The 17,902-nt window shown below is 50.9% G+C and overlaps 1 protein-coding gene across 4 annotated transcripts in view; it reads left to right on the top strand.

Moving 5' to 3' along the window:
• IP6K3 (inositol hexakisphosphate kinase 3) overlaps positions 1 to 17,902 on the top strand; it is a 42,715-nt gene continuing 24,813 nt past the window's right edge. The window contains exon 1 of one of the 4 annotated variants that reach the window (XM_048826390.2): positions 1 to 52. The gene's annotated coding sequence lies outside the window, so the exon portion shown is untranslated. Of the gene's footprint in view, positions 53 to 3,931; positions 4,320 to 8,313; positions 8,697 to 17,286; positions 17,526 to 17,902 lie in introns of those variants that run through there. The other 3 variants (XM_048826389.2, XM_075122067.1, XM_048826391.2) reach the window with 3 other exon arrangements.

The raw sequence follows: 17,902 nt of genomic DNA, 5'->3' as shown, positions 1-17,902 counted from the left end.
AGGGGCCATTTTACAGAGGCTGCTGCTTGCTACTTGCCTGCTTTCTTAGTTGGTAAGTTATATGTTTTTCCTCTTCCGGCTGCTGTTTCCTCCTCTTATCATGGGGTTTAGTACCTAGCACTGAGGCACTTGGAATTGGTAGTGGTCAAGCAAACGTTAGATGAACACCTAGTCTGCCCTGGTGTCCTGACGAGGCTGCAGTATTGCTAACCCCAAGTGTTCAAGAATCTTCAAGCCTGTCCCTTAAAAACTTGGCTTTAAAAAACCCCAGATTTTAAAATCTGGGCATTTTCTGCTTTGCCTTCTGGTGCTAGAGCCTTTTGAGTGCACGCAGGCTGTGTTTTCAAGCTTTTTTTCCTGCAACTATGAGAGCTAGAACTTGCCTTATTAATAAATGAAAGCTGAGAGTCTTTTGTGTAACTCCTGGAGCAGGGGATTTATGAAAAAAGTATGTGGTGAGAACTGGCTGCTCTGAGTGTGATGCTTGCTGTGGAAAGGGATGAATCTGATCATCTTTTACTCTGATGCCATTTTTCCTGCTTCCCTGGGTGACCGGAGAAGTATCTCTACAGCTTTGCCTATGCAGATAGAAGTTACTGTAGTGGAGAGGAAGGCTGGTCCAGTGGTAAAGTCATTAGCCTGGCCCTTGGGAGAGTAGGGTTCAGTTTGCTTTTCTGCCACCAACTTCCTATGGGACCTTGGGCAAGTCACTTTGTCTGGGTCAGATCTGCAAAAGTATTTAGATTCTGCATGTCCATTGATTTCAGTGGCAGTTAGGAGCCTGCATACGATTGTGGCTCTGTGCCTCAGCTCCCTATTTGCAACGTGCCCTACCTTACGGGGATGGTGGGAGAACAAACACATGGAAGATTGTGAGATGCCCTGCTGTAATGGGGCTCCTATAAGTAACTTAGTTACTGTGACACTTTCCACAGTATGCATCTGATGAAGTGAGCTGTAGCTCACGAAAGCTTATGCTCAAATAAATTGGTTAGTCTCTAAGGTGCCACAAGTCCTCCTTTTCTTTTTGCGAATACAGACTAACACGGCTGTTACTCTGAAACCTGTTAGTTACCCATGTCCAGTCCAGTATCCGGTCACTCACCATGGCTAATATCAGGTGTTTCAGAGGAAGCTTTAAACTCTTGTTTTTCCGTGGGTACCAAGTGAAATTCACAGGAGGACCTAGGGTGCTTAACTGCTACTTTAGGTGCCGAAGTCCAACGCTTTGGCACCACTAACCTCCCCCAGCTCCCTTCTCAGCTGCTGCCTAGGGATGAAGTTGCAGGGTGGATGGAAGTTTAGTTAACTATAATAAATGATAGATATGATGGAGCCTGCTCTGTATTACCCAAAAGCCTTCAAAAGTTTCCCCAGCTTGCTTCTTTGGGTTGTGATTTGGGCCCTTATATTTGTGTTGCCCAAGGTTATTAGCCTCTTGATGGGAGGCAGCCCACAGTTCTCCTACCAATACAGGTACAAATTCCCAGCCCACAGCAAATAAGCAAAGTCAGGTGTCCAAGAATTTCCCCCGACCTCCATCTGTTGTGGTTTCTTAGAGGAGGTTGGGAGCTCTGCACCCACAAACCAGGTGACAGTATTGTTAATAATAATCCTGTTTATTACCGTAGTGCCTAAGAGCCAACTGAGAGGGGCCCCATGGTGCTAGGTGCTGTACATACACAGAATAGGATATGGTCCCTGCCCCTAAGAGCTTATGATCTGGATAGACAAGACAGAGGTACGGTGGGGCTGTGGGGAAGGGATATAACACCCAAGCAGAGTGAACAGTGTGATGGTAGCAAATAGCCTGAGATGAATGCATAGCTGATGGATGTGCTCTCCCCAATAACGTGAAGAACTCCTGCAGCGAGCAATCTGCGGGCAGAGAGAGAGCAGTTTGTCAGGCACTCGGGTTGAGTGAGCTTCTTGGCCGCTTGCTGAGGGCGGAGTTACGGCCTGGGCTGTATAAGAGGCGACATTTGGGAGGGTGCTCTTCTCCCACGGGGTCCTTGGGAGCCATTCTGGGCGCGGCGACTTGATGAGTAGCAGTGTGTCTGCTTGTGTATTTTATCTCCCCCAGACAAAGCTGGACTCTTAGAGCAGGGAGGTTTTGGTGGGGTGCAGGAAGTTTATGGCTGGACTTGGAGAGACGTTAAAGAGCGGATCCAAGTCTAGACGCTGGCAAGTCAGCTACTGCCCTAGGAGCCTGTTCCTGATTCTGCACCCTTGACTTGGATGGGAGCAGGATTGGGCCCTGGGAGAATAAATGGACTTTGGCTGAACCATAGGGTACTCATGGCCTTTCCGTGGCCAACTTGTCCTGATGGTGCACACCCACAAAGAAGCTCCTGTAGCAATTCCCTAATTCTGGGATGGTTTAGGGACAGCCCAAGGGCCGAGTCACCGCCCTGTCACTCATGTAAGGGGAACCAGAAAGGTCCTTAGCAGCCTCTTCAGCTCCCATGCCCCAAGCACATCTGCCCTGGTGCAAAGCAAATACCAAGCTCTTCCCCAGACCTTTAACTTGTCCATTGGGATTAGTCCACAACCCCGGCTCTGCTTTCTGACTCGGAGCATTAGCGGCTCAGCTTGGTTCTTCACCGCAGAGAATCCCCAGGACTGAGCAGATTAGAAAAAAAGGCCCTAAAGCATGGCAGCCATTGCTGACACACCGAGCACAGATGTAGCTTCTCGTCATGACCCATGCAGGATTGGCACTTCTGCCGAACTGAAAGACCCCCTTGTGAATAGACCCAATGCCAGTTTAACAGCTGGGCATAAGCTCAGGAATGCCGAAGAACCACGCGTGAGCGTGATCCAGCGGGAACCACAGGGTCTGCCTGAGTCCAGCAGCCTCAATAACCAATCTCTTTGCATTTACCACTGAGGAAGGATGGTCTAGTGGCTAGGGCACTAACCAGAAACCTGAGTTCAATTCCTTGCTCTGCCACAGACTGCCCCTGTGGCCTTGGGTGAGACGTTTATGGTATGTCTACATTGGGCTGGAAGGGTGCGATTCCCTGTTGGAGGAGACAGATCTGCACTCTCTCTGATTGAGCTAGCACGCTAACGATAGTGGGTAGGCGTGACACTGCAAGCAGCGAGGGGCTCGCTGATCCTGTCTGAGACCATAGGTATGTACAGGAGGCAGTTGGCCACCATGGCCACCCTGCTACTTGTAACTCAGTTGAGCTAGCAGGGACATGCCTCCTTGAGCTGGAAATCACACCGCCAGCTCCATGTCATGGCCACCCCCTGAGTGGCTCTGTTCCCCTCACATGGCGATCACAGCACTGCCCTGCCTCACAGGGATGTTCTGAGCCCAAAAGCATTAAAGACTGTGAGGGGCTCAGATAGAAGAACCACGCATGATCTAATTTCAGTATCAGAGACCAGCTATCGCTCCACAAGCCACTGTCTGGGAACAGCAGGCACAGAAGACCCCAAGTATTGGGGGTTTAAAGGTTTCCCCCAGGTCTGTAGACTGAGGCCCTGATCATAGGAGCTTGCAGAGACAGGCTGAGATGATAGCCCTGGGAGAAGGGAGACCCCTTCTCACCTCCATGGGCTGTTAACTCTAAAGTTGAATTACTTACCTGTGTTATTGAAAAGCTGGCAGATTTTTGGGGAGAACACATGCAGAAATGTAGATTCGGGGAGGAGGCTTGGGGTAAGGAATCCCCGGTGATGCTGGCCAAACTGTCCCTCTGATTTGTATTGTCTCTGTCTCTCTTGGGGGCTAAAATTATAGGCCAGGACTTTCAATAGGGCATAGCACTCACAAACCAGGCCAGATATTCAAAGAGGGTACGCACATGGGGAGCTGAGGTCTTTTGAAAATCCATCCCCAGTGGTGGGTGCCCAGCGCTTGAAAATCTCACCCTGAGCTCTGGTAAATTTGGCAATAAGGTCCACCTGCTCTAGCTGAATGCTGGGTTGTCTCTGAAAATGGACTGTACAGCCAGGGCATTTAGTATCTACCTCTATTCCATGTATCTATCTTTGCTGCTTCTCTGGGGGCTTTCAGAACAACCTGTTATCACAAAAAGAAGGGACTTTAAGACACAATCTTGTTTGCTCAAGTACTAAAGTGACTAGACGGTTCCTCACAGGGGGGAAAAATGAGATTAGTTTTTTTCCCTCTTTCCTCAGACAAAGCAAAAGAAGAATTATGCTTTTTCATCTGTGCTGTGATGGTGGAGATAGAATGAGCCCGTTGCAGGCGCCTTTCCAGGATGCTGACTGTCTGTAACAAAGAGCTAATGGCACTCTTGCTGTCTGAGCATAAAAGCTCATCGTCTCCTTTACTGGCTTAGGTAAGATTGACTGAAAGAAGCCGGCTTTTACTGCTGTAATTTATAACTTGCTGGGAGTGCAGTTATTTTGCAGCCCGTGGCGTGCGGCTGACTTCACAGAGGCAAGAGAATGAAAGTTAGCTCTTGACCTTTCCACCAGATGTGTGCCTGTTTTCCCCGGGGCGGGGAGGAGATATGATAGGAAGGGATGGGCTGTCAAGTTAATCTATAATTACTGGCAGGTGGGCTGATGAGATGGAGGAGGCTCTGATGAGATCATTACATGGGGTGAAACTGAACCTCTGGTATTAATTTTGGTACGTTACATCCCAGAATCATAATAATGAGCCTGGCTAGGGCCCGCTGGTCAGCTCCTTGCTGCAATTAACTTCCTCCTGTGTCACTAAGTACAGGCAGGTTTCAGAGTGGTAGCCATGTTAGTCTGTATCAGCAAAAACACGAGGAGTCCTTGTGGCACCTTAGAGACTAACAAATTTATTTGGGCATAAGCTTTCATGGGCTAGAACCCACTTCATCAGATGCATGGAGTGGAAAATACAGGAGTGGGTATAAATACAATCTCCTTGTGGCCTGTGGAAGGGGCAGAGTTCTGCTGAGCGGGAGGCTCCCAGCCTCAGAGGGCCCGTCTTCACTGCAGAATTAGATGGGGTGATCTGCACCCAGGTGTGAGCAGCCACACTGCAGAGCTGTGCTTGAGTTACTGTGTCCTCACTGGTGCAACATGCCAAGGTTGTCGTGTTTCACCAAGCCCAGCTAGCCCCCAAGCAAGCTGCTCCTTCGCAAACCCGCGTTAAGCACAGCAGTTGTGTTGACAAGCCGTTGGAAAGCTCTCACCTCGCTATCTCGTGCAAAGCTTCACCAGGAGAGAGTGAGGGAGCCCTATGTCATGTCCCACAGCCACTCAGGGCACTCACCTGCAGTCTATGAGGGTCCCAAGGGGGTGGACCCAAGATACAGCATCCCCCAATACAGTGGTTTTCAAACCGTGGGTCGTGACCAGAACTGGGTTGCAGAATGGAAGGTGCTGGATCGCGGCAGCTCTGGTCAGCACCACTGACTGGGCTGTTAAAAGTCCCATCGGCGGTGCTGCCCGGCTAAGGCAGGCTAAGGTGTCCTGTTCCGACACCGTGCTGTGCCCCGGAAGCAGCCAGCAGCAGGTCCAGCTCCTAGGCAGGGGGGCCACGGGACTCCGCGTGCTGCCCTCACCCCGAGCACCGTCTGGGGGGGATGGTGCCTGCAGACGAGAGCACCCCAGAGCCTGCACCCCCAGCCCAAAGCCCTGACTCCCTCCCACACCCCAACCCCCAGCCCAGAGCCCCCTCCCATACCTGGACCCCTCATTCCTGACCCCACCCCGCAGCCCTCACCCCCGCACCCCAGTCCTCTGTCCCAGCCCTGAGCCCCTCCCACACCCTAAACTCCTCATCCCCAGCTCCATTGGGTTGCAGGCATCAACAATTTTCTTCAACTGGGTTTCCAAAAAAACAGTTTGAAAACCACTGCCCTAAAAATTCTCTAGCTGAGAGCTTCTTTTGGGTGGTTCCCCAGGGCCAGCAGCCTGCCCCCAGCTCTGGGTGGGGGACACCTCTCAATTCACAGCCCCCAGCAACGATGCCATCCTCCCCGCTCTCTGATGTTCCCTGCTGCACTCACTGGCCGACCACAGCCTCTTTTGGCCCTCGGGGGTGCCCGAGACCTGGACAGCTGCGACAGCAAGAACCCCGCCCCCCGTTGTGGCCCTGGCCCCATCCGTGGGAGACCACCAGAGTAAGACACCCCTGCTGCTGGCTTTTGCCTCTGCTGATCCAATGGATCCCGCTCCACCCTCTGCTCCGTTTATATTCCGCTCCTCTGCCTGCTCTGTCGTGCCGCACGCCCTGCCTCTCTCACAGGGGAATGTGCAAGAAGAGAAGCACCAGAGCAACCTTTCCTAGCAAGAATGGGGAGATACAGGCTCCAGTGAGCATGGGCCGACTCCCTCCTGCCCTCTGCGGCTGAGGTGCCCGTGGTGAAGCAGGAGGCTGAGATCTAGTCCCAGCCTGTTTAGTCTCAGGGAGACCAGCTGTTTCTCGGGGAAAGCCGACGCACAACACAGGGCAGAACGCTGGGTGTAAATCCCCCCAGAGGGACTGAGTGCGCAGTAGCTGAAAAGCACAAGGAGGGGCTCTCATGGCGAGCCTGGCAAAATGGCAATTTATGAGCCCGGGGCGCTGAGCACCCACGGTTAGCGCCGACCTCAGTGGGTGCTCAGCACCTGTGAAGAGCAGACTGGCTGTTTCGGACGTCGGAGCCGAGCTTCAGGCAGCGATGGGGCTGAAGTGTTGACACCGGTCTGTTTGACCTCCCTTTAATGAAAAGATGCTTGACTTGTTTAAGGCCAGGGTGTTATAATACTGATATACAATGGCCATCTGTGTGGCCTTTCACGGTAGAGAAGAGCCAGGATTCTGTCTCTCGCAGGGACTTATCTGGCCCCCGTTCCCTGATTATATCTGAGCCCCTCACAGTCTTTATTGCATTTGGGCTCAGAACATCCCTGTGAGGCAGGGCAGTGCTGTGATCGCCATGTGAGGGGAACAGAGCCACTGAGGGGGTGGCCATGACATGGAGCTGGTGGTGTGATTTCCAGCTCAAGGAGGCATGTCCCTGCTAGCTCAACTGAGTTACAAGTAGCAGGGTGGCCATGGTGACCCAGACCTTAGCCCATATATTTCTTTCCTCCTTTGCTGTATCTGGCAAATAAGGGCCTGATCCTGTCAAGCCCCCTCAGCACCTCACAGGATCAGTCTCCAGTAGAACAGGAGAGTCCTTCAGCCTTCAGAGTAGTATCTTGATCGTGCTGTCGGTTTCCCATCAGTTTAAGGAATGACTGGTTTGTTTAGCGCTGAATCCCATTAATGATGGATCTAGCAGAGCCTTCTGGTACATTATGGGCATTCACCCACCTGTATTTTAAAGGCACTTTCTCTGGCCACACCTGGGGTCTCTGTATCATTACCCCTCCTGTGTGTTCTTGGCCACTGTCACATATACATCCCCAGTGCTTGTTCTGCAGAGTCCTTGTCTGACAACCTAGCATGGGGCAGAGCACGCTTTCATGTGTGACCAGCTGCAACTCTTGTCGCTCACACGGCTGTCACCTGCCCTAAATAACTTTCCTTTGCACCTGGGAGCAATCAGGGACTCGGGCCAGGGAGAACAAGCCTCTCCTTTCCCCATCTCTTGCTCAGGGGGCAGGGGAGATGAGGGCTCCAGATAAATTAAACTCGTAAATTCTTGCTCCTCCAGTTCCCAGAGGGGACCAGGATTTGTTGTAGGACAAACTTAGTAAAGTGAGTGGAGAGAGATTAATTCCAAGGACATGTCTGTGATTTTTCTTTCCCTGCCTTGCAGGGTCTGGTTTTTCCCTATTGGCTTCAGTGAACTTAGACGAGAGGTGGATGCATCTCCTAGTTTCTTTAATCCAAGCACAATATTGATGTAACCTCTGGCAGCCCCTTTTCTCATTGCAGCGCTAGAAGCTGCAGTCAGAGCCAATTGCATTGCAACCAAGGTGCGTTACCCCCCCTCCCCCAGAGAGACACCAGACCAGTGCAGTCCTGAAACCACCTCCCCCTTAAAACAGGAAGCTTTTTAATTGGGGAGGGAAAGGACAAATCAAAACATGATATAGAAGCACATTAATGCTCCCTTGTAAATCAGAGCCTTCTGCACACAAGGGCTGATTTGTCACTAGAGCTGAGCAGGGAACCAGTTTTCCCATCCCGAGAGAATTTTCAAGATGAAAAAAATTGTCTCCATCCCAAATCAGGACAAAAAGCCCAAATCTCCAGGATGCGGTAATCTGAAGAAAAGCATTTGGATCAGGTTAATCGGAACGTCTCGCTTCGATAACTTGGCGACGGTGTGTTCAGCTTTTGACTCCTTCGCATTCTTTTGACCTTTTACGCTCTGCAAAACCGGCATTTTCTGACCCCCAAAAATCATTTCATCAGAAATTGCTCGTCCAGCTCTGCTTGTCGCTGCGATTGTGGGTCCAGCCCTTGGATGGAGGGGCCTTCCCTGGCTGGTGGAATGGCTCTGCACCATCCCCTGCTTGTGGCAGAGGCCAGATAGGGTCTAAAAATAGCCACTGCCTAAGTACCGCCCCATCAGTAGGTACTGGGCAGCTAGCCCAAGCTTTCATTCTACTGTTCTTGGAGGCTAGTCTGAGGAGAGCTGGCGTGTGTACGTCTGCCTGAACACTGCCCTGCTGCTGTGTCGGTTGCACCTTTAGGGTGTGCTCCTGGAGGTATGGCGTGTGGCCAGAGCATTGCGTGCACCTGCTGTTCCCTCCTCCCGGACCAGCGCCTGGGGACTACAGGCAGCCCGGTGCAGGTGAGAGCAGCCCTGCTGCTGTTCTAACTCGGGTTGGGAGGTGGGGGGCCCGTTCGGCCCCGGCAGCCTGAAGGATCAGAGGAGCGTGAAGGTGTTATTAAGTCTGAACTCCGGCCCAGCACGAAATCCTCTTCAACAAATGGACTTGGGGTTAGAGAGGGGCCCGAAGTGAACCCCTTGATCCCCAAATCCCTACACCTTCTGACCCAAGCTCGCCCCACCTTTACAACTGGCCACACTGTGGGCCCAGCAGGAGCTGTGGGCACCCAACACCCTGCAGGATCAGCTCTTGATTGATAGAAAAGGAAGGAAACCCCCCTAGTGAATTTTGGGAGCCAGGCTTTGCAGCTAACGGGTCCAGGCTGTGCTTAGGATCCAGCCGGTGCAGTCATCTCTCAGGAATCCACCAGAACATCACAGATGTTAGTATCCCCTTGGCACCGACAGGGGGCCGCACAGCCCGCATGGAGCTTAAAGAGGCTTATTGCCTTGGGCCAGCCAGATAACCATGATGTTTTGCTATTCAATACTCGGCCCCTGATTTATTGAGCAATGCTCGACAATGCCTCCTGGCTTCTCTACAGAGCAGGATTCGTGACGGGTTTGAGTTGGGCAAGCGCCTTCTTGGCTACTAAGTTGATTTCTCTCTCAACCAGTCAGTGTAGTGGTTTCCTTCTCAGTCAGTGAACAGACACTGATACATCCCCATGGTTAATGGGCAGGAGGGGAAATGGCCTGGAAGGTGTGCTCTTGGGAGCCTTCTCCCCATGCTGGGACTCAGAGGGCCAGAGGCATCCCTGCACTGGGACTGTGATTCATTATTAGTATTACGCAGGCAATGCAGGGACCGAGGGGAGGGGCAAGCTATTTGGAGCCTCTGAGAGCTGTCCTAACTTGGGCCACTGATGAGATCCCCACGATGGGCCACTGCAAGGATGCAGAATCGCCACCTCCCCCTTCCTCCTCCAGCCCACCCCAGAACAGCCCCGGTACCAGAGAATGGGGATAGGGTGGCCAACTGTCTAATTGCATAAACCCAAACACCCTTGCCCTGCCTCCTGCCCCGCCCCTTCCTTGAGGAGGGGGTTTGGGGTTCTGGCTCTGGGAGGAGGTTCAGGGCTGGAGCAGGGGATTGGGGTGTGGGAGGGGTTGAGGTGTGTGGGCTACGGCCGGGCGGTACTTATCTTGGACGGCTCCCAGTTGGCGGTGCAGCAGGGCTAAGGCAGGCTCCCTGCCTGCCCTGGCCCCGCACCACTCCCGGAAGTGGCCGGCACTTCCCTGCAGCCCCTGAAGAGTGGGTCAGGGGGCTTCGCCTGCAGGCACCATCCCCGCAGCTCCCACTGGCCACAGTTCCTGGCCAATGGGAGCTGTGGAGTCGGCGCTCAGGGCGGGGGCAGCATGCGGAGACCCACTGCCCCTCCCTCAGGGGCCGCAGGGATGTGCCAGCCACTTACGGGAGCAGCGCAGGGCCAGGACAGGTAGGGAGCCTGCCTTAGCCCCGCTATGCCACCAGACTTTTGGCGACCTAAAATCTCCCTGTTTGGCTTCAGTAGCCTCTGGGAGATAGAGCCCAATTCGGGAGACTCCCGGCGAAACCGGGAGGGTTGGCAGCCCTAGGTGGGGATCCTGTGCAGGGGACACAGAGATGACTCTGTGCCCAGCATAGGGTCCAGTGCACTGGGAATACTCCTGGGTGAGGGGCTTGGTTTCTTTTTGCAGCAGCCTCGCAGTGGCAAAGGGGCTGCAGGGCAGCTGTGAACGTGGCCCTTACAGCCCGGCTTCTAGACCCAGCTTCCAAGCAATAATCCAAAGGGTTCTTGAGGGGCCTGATTCTCCCTAGAACGTGCCCTGCCCAGCCCTGTGCAATGTGGGGGTACAGCACTGGTGTTTTACATCACCTTGCACAGGTGTAAATGACCACCCCTGGTGTAGTTCAGCCGGGAGTCAGGCCTAGGGCACATAGGCCATTAAGCATAGGAGTCAGCATGAAAGAAGGTCTTTATAACTCCTACTTAGAAGTCTGATGACAACCCGATTTCCTTATGGAATTTTTCCCTTTGGCAAACTCTCATTCCCCTTTCCCCGCCCATTCGCCAGTCTAATGCAACAGCTGCCGGCGTGGCTCCCTATTGTTTATTTCCTTCCTTGAGCGCCAGCAGCTTCGGTTATGTCACTGCAGGATTGCTGGCAGCCCCGGGATTAGCGCTTCTTAGCTAAATTGGCCAGCCAGGGCGTCTGGGGATCCTGTGTAAATCTTATCAACAAGGGGGGTTAGGTGTGGGAGGGATGTTCCTTAGTGCTAGAGGGAAGCAGGCAGAGAGGTAAGGTGAGGTCAAGCTTGGTCGGTAAGGTCCCACCTGCATGCCTGCCTGCATAACAGGGGCAGGAGCCCTGCAGAGAACTCTTGTATGATTTTGGCCTCAGGCTGTAAGTAAAGGTGCCTCAAGGTCAGGGATCCCTACAAAACCTAGTACCAGCTCGGGGGGTAAGAAGTCCTGGAAAACTTTTCCCGAGACTTGGAGTCTCTCCCTGGATTCTGTACCCAGCAGTGGAAAGCCACAGAGAACACGGGAGCAGAGGAGAAGGGATCAGATGCAATTCCCTGGTAGGCTCCCTGTGGAAACACCATCTATTCTGGTCAGGGAGTTATAAAAAGAGATTGTATCACTTAGGAAAGTACAGAGCTGGGTGGGGGACCTGGATCTTCCCCTGGCCTGCCCCTGGTGTCATTCTCCACACACATCTGTGCAAAGTGGGTGTGAAACCCTGCCATTCTCATGGGGGGCTGTACCCCCACAGTGCACAACTGTAAATCACAGCGCAAGGTGCATGGCGGTGGGGTGGGGAGATTGAAGGCGAGTCTTTTCACTGCGCTTGATTCTCTGTTCCTCTGTTCCTGTGCTTGGGGCAGACATGGGAAGGTGCAGATGCTTTAAGCCGCCTCTGCATTCCTTGTATTAGGACTCCATTCAGGGGCCGGCCTGCCACCACAGTGTAAGTTAGAGCAACTCCTGGGCTGCTCCTAGAGTCTGCTTTCCATAGCTCCCTCTGGGCTCTGAGATGCGGAGAACCATAATAGGGCAGTGCATTCTGGCCCCACCCTGATGCAGAGGCCTGGGAGGAGGGCCAGTGCAGAGCCTTTCAGTTGTGGGGGGTGGGAGGGAGTGGCTATTCTAAGGGGAAAGTTTCTGCCCCCTTTCAGGCCAGAGCAGCATAAAAGGGCCAGACAATAGCTGAGAATCAGATCCAATCAGTGCCTAAATAAGAAGGTGATAAGCATCTTAGAAATACCATTTCACAGATCAGAGAGGGCAGGATCCCGAAGTAATTCCACTGACATCAGTGGAATTACTCCAGATTTAAATGGGCATAACCGAGATCAGCATTCAGCCCCCGGCCTTGAACATACCTTCTTCACTCTGCTGGCCTAACTCCTCAGAATCACTTAAACCAACCGAGGAACTGCCCGAGGAAAATTTACTCAAAGTGAGGTCTCCAAAACCACATAAGATAAATGTTTTGTAAAAAATGCATAGGCTAGATGTTAGGACTAAAGAAAGAGATCAGAAATGACATTTTGTTGAGGGGGTTTCCTCGGGCTACGCAGAGAGAAAGACAAGGGGCAGGCTTTGATCAATTTTCCCAACAATTTTTCCTAACTGAAAAGGTTGTTTAATGGTTCTAAATTTTTCAGTGTCTTTTTTTTTTTTTTTGTAGCTGACCTTTCTTTCTCTCCCGCAAGCCATCTCTTTTCAGAATGGAGGGGACTGACTCACAGCTGCCTTCACTTTGCGTGAGTTACCCTGGTGTAAAACTGAAGTAACACAGTGGGCTGTGTGCATACAAAAAGGACATGGCTTTAATTGTACCAGCAAAGTGAATGCGGCACAACCCTCCTAATGTAGGTGCCGTTATACAAGTGTAAATGCTTTTACCAGGATAGCTGTTCCTGTACGGGAAGGGAAATAAGTTAGACTGAGACAACTGCATCCACTCTAGTGGTTGTACCATATCGGTAAATAATTGTTATACAAGTACAAAAACGGTGCGTAGAGCAGACCTAAATCAGATGAGAATCTGGTCCTTTGTTTCATCTTCCAGATTCGTCATCTTCTGTCAGATTCTTAACCTCAGCCGCAGCCCCAGAGCATCAATTCAATTTCTCAGTGCTTTATGGTCCTGTTTTCCCCTGCCAGTAAGATGGAATTATTATATCAATAGATTGTTATCTCAGCATCAAGATTTTCCTCTCAAATCCCTGCTGTTTTCATCCAGATCTTTTCAACTCCTTGTTCACTGCCACCATTGTGGCCTTAATTGTGTGTAGTGATTTACGAATATCCACTGAGTTATTCATAGAATCATAGAATCATAGAATATCAGGGTTGGAAGGGACCCCAGAAGGTCATCTAGTCCAACCCCCTGCTCGAAGCAGGACCAATTCCCAGTTAAATCATCCCAGCCAGGGCTTTGTCAAGCCTGACCTTAAAAACCTCTAAGGAAGGAGATTCTACCACCTCCCTAGGTAACGCATTCCAGTGTTTCACCACCCTCTTAGTGAAAAAGTTTTTCCTAATATCCAATCTAAACCTCCCCCACTGCAGCTTGAGACCATTACTCCTCGTTCTGTCATCTGCTACCATTGAGAATAGTCTAGAGCCATCCTCTTTGGAACCCCCTTTCAGGTAGTTGAAAGCAGCTATCAAATCCCCCCTCATTCTTCTCTTCTGCAGGCTAAACAATCCCAGCTCCCTCAGCCTCTCCTCATAACTCATGTGTTCCAGACCCCTAATCATTTTTGTTGCCCTTCGCTGGACTCTCTCCAATTTATCCACATCCTTCTTGAAGTGTGGGGCCCAAAACTGGACACAGTACTCCAGATGAGGCCTCACCAATGTCGAATAGAGGGGAACGATCACGTCCCTCGATCTGCTCGCTATGCCCCTACTTATACATCCCAAAATGCCATTGGCCTTCTTGGCAACAAGGGCACACTGCTGACTCATATCCAGCTTCTCATCCACTGTCACCCCTAGGTCCTTTTCCGCAGAACCTAGGTCCTTTTCCGCAGAAAATTTTGTTGATGAATCAGGGAGGCGGGGTGGAGATGAAAGCCGACAAGTGCCCTTTGTGATCACAGGGATTATTGTGGTGGTTATATGACAGTAGTGCCTAAACAAACCACCAGTTGAGATTGGGGCCCCATTGTGCCTGGTGCTGTATAGACACATTAGTAAGAGACAGTCACTGTCCCAAGGCATTTATAATCTAAGTAGAAAACACAGACAAAGGAAGGAACAGATGGGGAAATCTAAGGCCCAGAGAGATCAAGTTATTTTACCCAAAATTATGCAAATTGGACTCCTGAGTCTGAGGCCCGCACCCTAACCACGAAGCCAGCCTTCCTCTCTCATAAAATTCATTTCTAGAGGCAGTTTGGGAGCAAAATGCTAAAGGCACCTCTTATCCATGGACTAGTCATGTGGGTAGGCGCTTGCCAGTGTGAGCAAGGGCTGCACAATCTACTCCTGGCTTGTTAGCAGATTTACTGGTGTAAAATCTGGAGCAACTCTTGATTTCAGTGAAAAGGTTCCAGATTTACGCCAGCACCATTGAGATTAGAATCTGGCCCCTAATTTAAAAAAAAAAGGACGTCACCGTGAGGTGTCCAGCACGTTTTATCTAGTAAAGGGTTACACAGGCTTCGGGGATGGAGAGACGTGTCGTCACTCGGTAATCTAATGCCACTGGGCAATGATATATCTCTCCCGCTCTGTGGCCGGGATATGATTATCCTACGCAAGGTGGAAGAATTGGATGGTGGCGGCAGAGCTCTGGAGAGGTGGGTTTGTGGCTAAGGTATTAGGCTAGGACTCATCAGTTCCTGGCTCTGCCACTGACTGGCTGTATGGCCGTGGTCAAGTCACGTAGGATATGTCTGCACTGCAAACAGGAGGGATGACTGCGGTATGCGCAGGCCAACTTTGAGCTACCTCACTGAAAAGAGCCGTACAGCTGTTGTGGCACAGGCTATCCTGAGTACAGTCCCACCTGGGACCCAGGCCATTGTGGCTAAACTGCTGCTCTGAGTGAGCTGGTCAACCAAAGCTAATTCAGGTGTGCTGGCTAGGTCGACCCTCCGTCTGGCTTCTTCCCCACCTTTTACATGAGGATAACAAAACTACGTGGGACTGTCTTGTCTCTTTAGATTGCAAGCTCTCCAGGGCAGCAGGTTGTCTCTTTCCATGCATCTGTGTAGTGCTTAGCACGTCCCGATCTCAACTTCCAGCTGCTCCTATAATCCAGATGAGTACAGATGAGCGCACCGGTTCTTGCAGAGGGCAGGGTAGTATTCCTGACCTCTGCAGGCGATCTGCTCTCTCACACATAACTTGAGTGCAAATGTTATTTACGGTCAGAGCCTTGTCCAGCCTCTCTCCAAGTCCAGGGGCAGCGTTTGCTTTGCTCTCCCGCTCCCCCCATCAGAACCTCACATGTGCCAACCACATGTGGCATAAAAAACAAAATGTCTCTTTGTTCTGGCTACAGCCCCCACTCCCCAGCACTAGGTGGGACACAGGTACATACATAGCTTTTATGGCCAGAAGGGACCATTGTCATCATCTAGTCTGGCCTCCTGTACAACACAGGCCAGGGAGCTTCCTCCGAATAATTCCTAGAGCAGATCTGTTAGAAAAACATTCCCATCTTGATTTAAAAATTGTCAGTGATGGAGAATCCACCATGACCCTTGGGAAATTGTTTCAGTGGTTAATTACTCTCACTGTTAAACATGTAGGCCTTATTTCCAGTCTGAGATACAGCCATCTATCTCCATTTTTAGTTGTCAGCGAAAGGAACGTAGGGAACTAATATGCTGTCCTCACATACACTCTAAGGAACAATCCCACATTGGCAGGGAGCTGAATGAGCTAATAGGCCTTTTCCATCTCTCGCTCTTGAGTCAGGCACATTACAGGGAGATTCTGTGGGTATGTCTTCACTGCAGAGCAGGGGTAGGCATACCCATGTTAGCTTTTATCGACTTAGCATCGGTAACAATAATAGTGAAGACATGGCAACATGGACTAGCAACTTGAATATGTACCCAGGGTCCCTAGCCGGATTGTATTCGGGTTGCTAGCCACTTCTGCCACGTCTGAGCTACTGCATGCCTACCTGTGCTATGATCACACTTTGACTTTGCAAAGAAGATGCCCTGAGTCAGTTTTCTCTAGGCAGCTGTACCACTAGCCTGTCAGCAGTGTGGTCTAGTGCAGGGTTACGTGTACCCCTGGGGCTACGCCGAGGTCCTCCTGGAGGTACATCAACTAGTTTTACTACAGGCTGCATAAAAAGCACTAGTGAAGTCAGTACCTACTAAAATTTCATACAGACCGTGACTTGGTTCTACCGCTCTATGTATTATACCCTGAAAGGTAAGTACAGTCTTTATTTTCCAAACGATTTATTGTATAATTATATGGTAAAAATGAGAAAGTAGTAGTTTTTCAGTACTGGCATGCTGTGACGCTTGTGTATTTTTGTCCGATTTTGTAAGCAAGTCGTATAAGTGAGGTGAAACTTGGGGTACACAAGACAAGTGAGATTCCTGAAAGGGGTTCATGAGTCTGAAAAGGTTGAGAGCCACTGGTCTAGTGGGTAGGGCACTAGACAGGGAGTCAGGAGACCTGGGTTCTTTTCTCGGTTCTGCTGCTGAGTGAGTCACTTTCCCCTCTTTAGGTTTGTTGTCCCCTCTGTAAACAGTCTTTCTTTGCAAAGTGCTTTGAGATCTACAGATGAAAAGTGCTGTGTGAGAGCTAACTGGGGCTGGCTTGTCGCACCTCTGCCATTCTGCTTCCTAGTGCCGTTGCTTTCATGGAGCTGATATTAGCAAACCACAGGTGGCTGAAGGTGAAATCCCATTGTGTCACCCAGCCTGCCTCACTCCAGCAAAAGAGCACTAACATGCACACACCCATCTGTCCAGGCTCATGGGATTAACAGATCAGAAGAATGTTTTTAGAACCACCTGGCTGGCTGTGTAGCTGGCTAGCTAATATCTGTCCCCAAACACCTGCTGAGTTTCACAGCCCGCCAAAGGTGAGCAAACAGGGGCCATATCCCCCTACTGATAGCAGCCAGCTTTGCAAAGGCCAAAGCTATCCCAGGTGGAGCAGAGAGCCTTTTAAAAGGGAAGCAGGTGAGAGGCGAAAAACAATAGCTCAGTGAAGCTTTTACGAAAGACGATGCCGAAAATAAATTAGCGGGAAGCAGAGTTGTTTTCCTGGAGTGCTGATTGCAAAACCAAGCAAGGAGCTCTTACAACTAGCCAAGAAAAGGAACACACTGCTCCCTGCATCCAATGAAGTGAGCTGTAGCTCACGGAAGCTTATGCTTGAATAAATTGGTTAGTCTCTAAGGTGCCACAAGTACTCCTTTTCTTACTGCTCCCTCTAGGGATTCCCATACAGCTCCCCTTTATTTGCCAACTTACTCCTAGCCAAGGCATCATTTTCTTTCCCTTTTTGTTTGTGTTTTCTTTCTCCTTTCTCCCTGTAACTCCCTCCTTCCCCCACCCACTTGCCTCAGCTGTTGGCTGTACATAACCCACGGCTGCCAGGAATTTCCCATAAAGTCAGGTGACTCCCGCTGGATGTCAGCTCACTTCCCTGCCCTCCCCAATTCCATGTACCGAGGCTGGGCTTTCAAACTTAGGCTGCATCGAAGGGAGCCAACCGGGCTGACCAGCACCCAGACAAACTGGGATACTCATACAAAATCTCACTGCTGGGGTAAATGTCCTACCAGCCAGGCAGGCGCTGATGGGTGAGTATTTTTGTTATGGGGTAGTGTCGTGCGCTCGCTGCACGCCTCCTTTAATAACTGCTTATTTGATTTTGCAAACGGGCAGGGAAATGATGAAGAGCTCTTTGAGCTTGGCCTGCCTTGGTAGTATGGATCGGCAAGCGGCAAAGAGAACGTAAGAAGAATGCAAGGGTAACTGGCTGAAATGAAAATTCAAAAAGGGCTCATTAGACTGTGCAAAGATGAGGCTAATTTCCATTCTCAGTTGCCTTTCTGGGCTCTCCGGAAATCCTGTGGCTGACTGGCATAATTCTTACATATGCTTCATTATGTATTTGTATTATCGGACACAATCCCTTTGTGTTAGGCGCTGGACATATACAGAACAAACAGACAGT

The sequence above is a fragment of the Caretta caretta genome, chromosome 21 (assembly GCF_965140235.1).
Source record: "Caretta caretta isolate rCarCar2 chromosome 21, rCarCar1.hap1, whole genome shotgun sequence".
Lineage (NCBI taxonomy): Eukaryota > Metazoa > Chordata > Testudines > Cheloniidae > Caretta > Caretta caretta.
This window is presented reverse-complemented; position numbering and strand designations above follow the sequence as displayed.